The following is an 8970-nucleotide window of genomic DNA, read 5'->3' on the forward strand; positions in this document are numbered from 1 at the left end:
AATAAAAAATAGAAATTAAAAAATGTAAAGTGAAATAAAGATCCTTTTCTTCTACTAGTATATAACATAAAATACATTCTGCCTCTCTTACTCTAAAATATAGCATAAATACTGTCGACCACATAGGCCAGCTGACTAGACAGCTGGCCTATGTGGTCGACACATGGGACATGGGACAGTCCCACAGTCTCTGCATGGGACAGAGACTGTGGGACCATCAGACACCATGTATTTCACCTGGGACACAAGCTAAAGCAGCCTCTGTTATTTGGGAATCACCTTTTTCCCTGGCAGGGGGAAGAGAACACACAGCCTTGTGGCTTGAGAAATACAGTTACATTTTGTGTCAAATTTATTCTACTGTGTGTGTCATCAATTGGGCGATAATTGTATTTATGGGAGTCAGTAAATATCACTCTGAAATAGAGTTTGGAAATATTTGAGAAATAAGACAAAGGAATCTGATGGGTTAGAATGGTTCAACCTAGGGCTAAATCATATTCCTTAATGTGGGTTACACGTTGAACATCTCCCCTCTTAAACCACAGGTCCCCTCATGGAAGGGCAGTATTCCCTGAGAAGCTTACAGAATTGATTAACAGAGAAACGTAGAAGCTGATCAACATTTTCTCCTGAGAGTAGAGAAAGCTTCGGTTATAGTTGTTCTTGTTTATTGTTTTTAATATATATGTATGTGTGTACATATATGTGTACACACACATAAATTATATATATATATAAAGTGTGTAGACTTCAGCGTCTTGGCTTTTCAAGCCTTTGCAAAGGAATGTTATGCTTAAGGTCACTTGTTTTCTCAATAAAAATGACTGTGTTCTTGTTCAGGATTCAGAAGGCCTGTATTTAAATATTGCTTGGCACCAACTAATTGTTCAGTGATTATGAGTACGTGGCAAGATTCAAGGGTTGTGTGATGTGGACTGGCAGCTGTTCTACCAATTAGCAGGGACTAATTGGGCTGCTCTTTAGAGTGCAAATTTTGGTGTCCTACAGTTCTGAGTATAAATCTCAGTTACAACCTTGATTAATTGTGAGACCTAGGCAAGGTTTGCTATTTAACCTCCATTGAAAACAACCAGCTTATAATAGATCAGACTCTGCTTTGTGTCTGACGAACTTCATGACATTTCTATAATCCTATGATAAATACATTGCTACTATATTCATTTTTGCTGAGGAGGCGAGAATGGCTTATTGAGGATAATTTACCAGCTCAAGATCATAGTCTTAGTAAATTTCGAAAGTGTGATTTATACTAAAGCTGATCTGACACTGACCTGGGGTACTACAATACAGAGAGTCCTTTTTTCCCTTATTTTTTGGCTAAAAAGTAAAATAATTGTGGGATATAGAAACTCAGGTTACATATAGAAACATTTGTCCTTTTTAGTATAGTAGTTAGTAAAGAAAAAAGAAACAAGAAGAAAAGGAAAAAAAAAAAAAGAAGAAGAAGATGAGGCCTGGTGCAGTGGTTCATGCCTGTAATCCTAGCATTGTGGGAGGCCAAGGCAGGTGGATTGCCTGAGCTCAGGAATTCCAGACCAGCCTGAGCAAGAGAGACTCCATCCCTAAAAAAGCCAGGCATTGTGGCAAGTACCTGTAGTACCAGCTACTTGGGAGGCTGAGGCAAGAGGACCACCCAAGCCCAAGAGTTTGAGGTTGCTGTGAGTTATGATGCCATGGCACTCTACCTAGGGTGACAAAGTGAGACTCCATCTCAAAAAAAAAAAAAAAAAAGAAAAAGACTGGATTCGTTGTCTGGTGGCTGGAAATGTTTAGAAAGTTCTTTTAGGTTTTGTCTACCCGAAGAGAGGGTATGTAATGGAGAAGCCCTTTCACACAGTATCTACTGTGTGCTAGGGAAGTCAGTCCTACTAAAACCAACTTTCCAGCTTAACAGAGAAGGTGCTTGGCCTTAGGGAAGGGCTTCTTGCACATGGAGACACAGCAGCTCCATTTAGTATTTCCAGTCAACCTTGGGAAGACTGGCTTTCTAGACCATCCCATGGTTAAATGTGAGAGAGCCTAGGGAGGAAACTGGTGGCCTAAAGATTGAGGGAAGAAATGTAGGATTATTGAGAACAAAAACTTACAACATTTTAACCTAATTAACTACAGTGGATCATGACAAAGTTAAGTTGTTTTCTTTAGATTGTCCTATATATAAAGTTGCCTAAATACTACTTACAGAGAAACTCCAATGCAGGAAACTCACTAATTCTTGTCTCCATTTCTTCCTCAACTTTTTTTTTTTTTTTTCTGACTCCCGCACTTTGCTTAGAATATTTGAATAGTCTGCTACAACTGAGGAAGCTGGAGATTGGTTTTCTGTCAGGGTGCTATTTAAGCAGATGATATATAACCATTATACAGGAATAAAATTAGAATGTGTAATTCTAATTTGCAGAAAATTTCAACTAATGACTTAGAGGGGCAGTTTTAATAAATGATACTCCTACCTCACCTTCTAAATGAAGATATAAAATCCATAATTAGAATGCAAAGTTGCCTGGGTAGAAAAGTCACTAAAATATTCAAAGAATTCACATCAGATTGTGTTTGTCTTGAATTTGAATTCTGAGAGAATTTTCATGCCTCTGATTTAATGACATATATTATGTCTTTCAAGCACTATAAATGTTTCATGTAAAAGTTGCTATAGAGGAGTCACAGAGAGGAACCTCCCAAAAAGGGTACGTGAAACTGAACCTGGTCTTAACCATTTCTACCTTTAGAAAAAAATATTTCTTGAAAGAAATAGTGGTTGCACTGATCTGATCAGCGAAAAATATAAAATATTGTCACTGCTGTCTTCCTCTCATGGAGCCTAGTTATCAGTAGATGACAAAAGGTCTGACAACGTAATAATATTTTTGCCAGTGTGAGATGCTAAAAGTTGGCACCTGGTGTAGGAGGCCCATTGTTTAGTAAAACACATTAGTGAGTCTTTGGATCTACAAAGACAGGAGCTCATTAAGCTAAACTCCTTGATTTAAGTAGGAGAATTGGGAGTGGGCCACAAGGTCTCAAAGCTGCAGATGCTGGTTGGCATGATTGTGGAAAGAGGGTAACCCTTAGCCACTGTAGGAAGGATTGCAAATTGATACAGCCTTTTTGGAAAAGAGTATGGAGAATCCTCAAAGGGTTAAACATAGACCTTCCATTTGATCCCACAATCCTATTACTAGGTATCTATTCAGAAGAAAAAAAATCATTTTATCATAAGGACATTTGCACTTGGATGTTTGTAGCAGCTCAATTCACAATCATAGGATATGGAAACAACTCAAGTGCTCATCAGTGAATGAATGGATTAATAAACAGTGATATATGTATATTATGGAGTACTAGTCAGCCATAAGAAAAGATGGAAAATTTGTATCTTTTGTATTTTCCTGGATGAATTCGGAGAACATTTTCCTTAGTAAGGTATCTTGAGAATGGAAAAGCAAGCACTCCATGCACTAATTATTAACTTGAAACTAGTATATTAACAGCTACAGGCCCACACGAAAAACATAATTAAACTCAAGAAGGAAGGAGTGAAGAGGGAGTTCGGTAAGGTCCCAACCAATAGGTACAATGTAGGAGTACATGGCACACCTCTTTGGTGAAGGACTCAACTAAAACTCAGACTTTACCTTATAAATGCAAACAATGTAAGCTAATCATATGTGCCCTCATTATTAATCAAAAATATTAAAAGAGTGCACGCAAATAACAGGATTGGTCAATGGAACAGACCCAAGAAAACGGGGAGGCTTCTGGTACAGGTGAAGTTTTGCTGAGCAACAGGGCAAAAAATGGAGCCCATGAACAAATTGAGCTAGCAAGAAATCCCTATTGGGCAAGTGGATAGAATTTTAATTTTTTAAACATTAAAAAATATTTTTCATGTGAAATATCAAATAATACAGAAAGAATCATTCAATGATCCTTCTGTTCTCGTCACCTGGCCCTGGCAGTTACTAACCCTGTCTCCCCGAAAATAAGAGAGTGTCTTATTTTAAGGTGTGCTCCCAAAGATGCACTAGGTCTTATTTTCAGGGGACATCTTATCTTTCCTGTAAGTAGGTCTCATTTTCGGAGGATGTCTTATTTTTGGGAAAACAGGGTAGTTGATGGCCATACTTGTTTCCTCTGTACCCCTCACATTGTCCTTTCTACTCTACTTATGAATTTAATTCATAAATGTTTTAAGTCTAAAATATAATGGTTATTTAAAAATTACCATGTTATCATTATTATGCCTCTGTATGAATACATATATATATTTTCAAAATTATTGCAAATCTAGTTGGTGTTCATGTTTCCTCAACTATCTCCTAATTTACTTTTTTTTTGGTTTGTTTGTTTTTTGAGACAGAGCCTCAAGCTGTCACCCTGGGTAGAGTGCCGTGGCATCGCAGCTCATAGCAACCTCCAACTCCTGGGCTCAAGCAAGTCTCCTGCCTCCATCTCCCAAGTAGCTGCCTCCATCTCCTGCCTCCATCTCCCACAGGCGCCGTCCACAACACCTGGCTATTTTTTGTTGCAGCCGTCATTGTTGTTTGGCAGGCTGGGCTGGATTCGAACCCACCAGCTCAGGTGTATGTGGCTGGTGCCTTAGCTGCTTGAGCCACAGGCGCCAAGCTCTAATTTCACTTTTTAACAGTGAAAAATCATTTATATGTCTCAAGTCCTAATTTATTTGTTTTCCTTCATCTTTCATTTTTTCCTTATTATGTGTTAAAGATGCAGGGTTATTTTTCCTTAGAGTTTACATATTCTGGATTGTTGATTATATACCTCTGGTGTTAATATGTACTTCCCCCCCCCATTCCCTATAAATTGAAGGTTAAATATAGAAGCTTAAAGAGAGATAGATTTAACTTTTTTGCCAAGAGTAGTTCATAAGTGGTATTGTGTTTTCCACCAGGAAACAATTACTGTGTTGTTGTTTTTCTTTTTATTATGTTACCAATATATTCATCCAATGTCCAAAATTTTATCTGAGACTACAATTCTAATTCAATCAATACTTCCTAATTTATTAGCAGAAATATTCCTATAAGATGTAAGACAAAAACTTAAAATTTACAATTTTGGAATTTCAAATTTTCTTCCATATTGAGTACATTTTATGATATTAAGGAATTTTATTATCAGTTAGTGAGTGACATTTTTGGGAGGGAGAGCAAAGAAAATGTGCCATGTTTTGTACTTGCACAACAGAGACCAAATATGAGGTATAGTGAAGTGATGACAATTGTTCAGCAGAAGAAGAATCTTGGAGGCAAAAGGAATAATGAAAACTTAAGTCAACCTTGAGATTCCTTCAAGAAACTGAAAGGGCAATGAATATAATCTTGTGTTTGAGATAATGTCATTGGAAGTATAAAGGACCTGATGTCTTGGCAAAAAGAAAGTTCAAAATCAAGAAGAATATATTTTAGAAAACAATTACTGCCATGAATTTTTAAGATCATAGTTATAATTTCTATTTATAATTTAAAATCCTCAAAGCACAGAAATGTACTCAATTGATTTGGGGGCACTAAAGAAATATGACACTATACTGTTTATTTATTAATTTATTCATGTGCTAAGTACTTAACATGATAGCCAGGCGTGGCTTTATCTCTGCTGTGCTTATCTTAAAATTCTCATAGGTTGCTTATTTATGATAGGTATTTTTTGCCTTCAGAGAAATGCAATCCCATTTTCACCACTGATATTCTCAATTATGGTTCTAAAGCAAAAAATGAAGAAAGAATACATTTTTTTCTTTGATTTTGATGATTCAGTTGAAAGGCTATAATAAAAGATTCTGAGAAGTGGGATTTTATGTTAGTACTTTTATTTTCAACTTATTTTGTAAGATTTCCCTTTAGAAGTCACGTCTTCCCTCTCTCTCTTACACATACACACACACACACACACACACACACACACACTCTGACGCTTGTGCCTTAAGGCCTACAGGAATAAAATCTTCATCATAATCCTTAGAGATCATGTCCCTATTGTAATTCACTTTATGGAGAAAATAAACTGATTATAAGAAAAAGGAAAGGGGCCTCTGTAATCCTTTAACAGCCCAGTGTAGCACTTTAATTGTGAGGGACTCCATGACCCTTGGGAAAGAGAAACATCTTTAGTCAATACTTTTCCATTCACAAGTTACTGCCTTTTCCAGTAAAATTCAGGTATCAACTACTTCTGGAAAGAGGAAGAGAATCTTTATCCATTTTAATGGAAATGGTGACTTTCTTATAAAATTTCCATCATCAGATTCCAGTTTCTACACCATGCTTTAATCTCTTCTCCCCGGCATTGATCACAACATATTTTGCCATGTGCTTGCCAGATGGTAAAGTAAGGTACTTTATTGACATCACTTTATTGATGTCATCAAATATGTAAATATTTACCATTCGCCTAGCCCTGTGCTAAGTTTGGTTTCTTTCTTAAGGAGCTCACAGAAGTACAATCCAATCAACTAAATACAAAAAGGCATATGTATAGAGAAATATTAAAATATAAAAGTAAATATACAAAAAAGGCACTTATCTCTAGCTTGGCAGTAACCAGATGAAGAAAGGAAGCAGGAAGAGGTGAGGCATTTTAGGTAGAGGGAGTAGCAGGCATAATACAGAGTCACAAAGGCACAAATCAAAGGACCTCAGGCAGTCAGGACCCTGGGAATTTGTCAGATGAGATTGGTTTTTCCCCACAGGAGTATATAGATTTGATACATCCCTCCAAAGAGAACAGGTGTGCATGGGCTATTCCATTGCCAACAGACAATGTAGAGAATTTCCAATAAGTGGAAGGATTGGATGTCGTCTGGAAGGTGATATAGTCCTTACATGTTGTGTGATACCATGAGCGATATTACATGCTGGCTAATTACTATATATCTCTATGCGAGAAACTGGTGTGATTGAATATTTTTAAATTCTAAATTGTTTTGGGTATGAGAGAGGGATGGAAGTCATCATGTTAAAGAGAAACATAATGCCAAGTCTATGACTACTGAGCTTTCCCTGGATAAGCCTCTTCTGAGCTGTCCTCATAAAATAGTGGGTGACCTCACTTTTCAAAAATATGAACAGTTCATCAAAATTTGAAAAAATAATACACATGAATAATAGCTGATAATCGAAGTTATCAAGAATGAGGGAATACTAGAAACAAAAATAAACTGCTGAAGTCCATCTCATGCTGTTTTGAACTTTCCGACTCATTGCCTTAAACCTAAACTACAATTAATTAATAAAAACAAACCTACTAATTAATTAATCAGTTACTTGAAGAGTTAAGGGTATCCGCCTTACTTTGGTTAGGAAGTTTCCTAAAATACATTCATGAAATTGCATTTATTCAGTGCTACTGGAGAAAGATGTAGAGATGGAGGGTGTGAAAGTTTTGAGGGAAGAAATGGGAAATGTTTATGGGACACCCACATAAAAGAGATGTCCAGGGGCAGTTTTTAGTTTGTGACTTCTCTTACCTCTCTAAAACAGGATGTGTAGAAGATGGAGTTAGTATTGGAAATGGGGAAGTTCAATCATAGTGCTTGTAAGATTTGGAGTTGGGTCTCCAACACAGGCTCTATGCTTCTAAAATTTACTTTTGGTCATTATACTGCACTTTCAACATATTGGAGTAACCAGATTGAAAGATGTGCTGCTATATTTAAGGAAATACATAGGGTATGTATAAGGTTGTGAGAGATTTGGAAATACAAGACATTTTATCACTGAGGGATGTCCTTTTATGTATAACAATAAAACTAACTCTGCCCTGCTTTTTTTTTTGTTGTTGGTTTGTTTATTTGTTTTTTTCGGAAATACATTTAAGTTCTCTGTTTCTTTTGCATTAGAAATGCTGCCATATATGCTCCTGGGTATTTTATTTATTTTCATGAGATGCTAGTTCTTATATAGTTAGGGTCAACTATTACGAAGTTCCTTAAACTTTTCCAAAGAACAACACTTAATATTTTTTGGTTTTGGATACTACCGAATTTATTATTATTACAGAAAATCATCAGAATTTCTAAATGATCATGTCTAGTCTTTTGGAAAAGAGTAGAGTTTATAGTACTTTAAAGTTAAACCTGTATGTATTACACTTAAATTTATGAAAATGTCAATGGATTGTATTTTAGTTGATAACACTGCATTAACCCAGTGGTATTGATGAAGGAAGGGATATTTGGTATTATTTACCATATTCGTTTGGACAAGAGGCTCTTATTATTGCTGGGAACAGGGGCTCATGCCTGTAATCTTAGCAATCTGGGAAGCTGAGGAGGGCAGATTTCCTGAGCTCACAGGTTCTAGACCGGCCTGAGCCAGAGCGAGACCCCATCTCTAAATATAGCTGGGCATTGTGGTAGTCACCGGTAGCCCCAGCTACTTGGGAGGCTGAGACAAGAGAATCCCTTGAGCCCAAGAGTTTGAGGTTGCTGTGAGCTGTGACACCACAACATGCTCCCGAGGGCAACAAGTGAGACTCTGTCTTCCCCCGCCCCTCCCCCCAAAGTTAAAATAATCAATTAATAAGATCTTGCTTAGCTGATCTTTCCAGTCTGTTCTGATATACAGGTTTAATTTTTATGGTAGTGAACATGAAATGAATGGGAATTAACCCTGCAAACAGGTATCAGGAAAATGTGTATGTTTTTGTGTGTGTGTATGTGTGTACGTTTTCATTTCAAAAATATTTACTGAAGATATAAAGTGTGCACAGTAGTGTAGTTCTAAACATTGAGGTAAGAGCAATGAACAAAAGGTAGAAAATCTCAGCTCCACGCAATTCACATTTGCCTATAGAAGGCAAACCATAAAGTTTGGACTTACTCGAAAAGTTACACTCTCAAACAAAAGGCAGAATTTAAATTTTGCCATACATTGCAATAGACTCTGTGCCAGAGAAAAACAGCTGACTTATGGACAAGTGCTG

The sequence above is a fragment of the Nycticebus coucang genome, chromosome 3 (assembly GCF_027406575.1).
Source record: "Nycticebus coucang isolate mNycCou1 chromosome 3, mNycCou1.pri, whole genome shotgun sequence".
Lineage (NCBI taxonomy): Eukaryota > Metazoa > Chordata > Mammalia > Primates > Lorisidae > Nycticebus > Nycticebus coucang.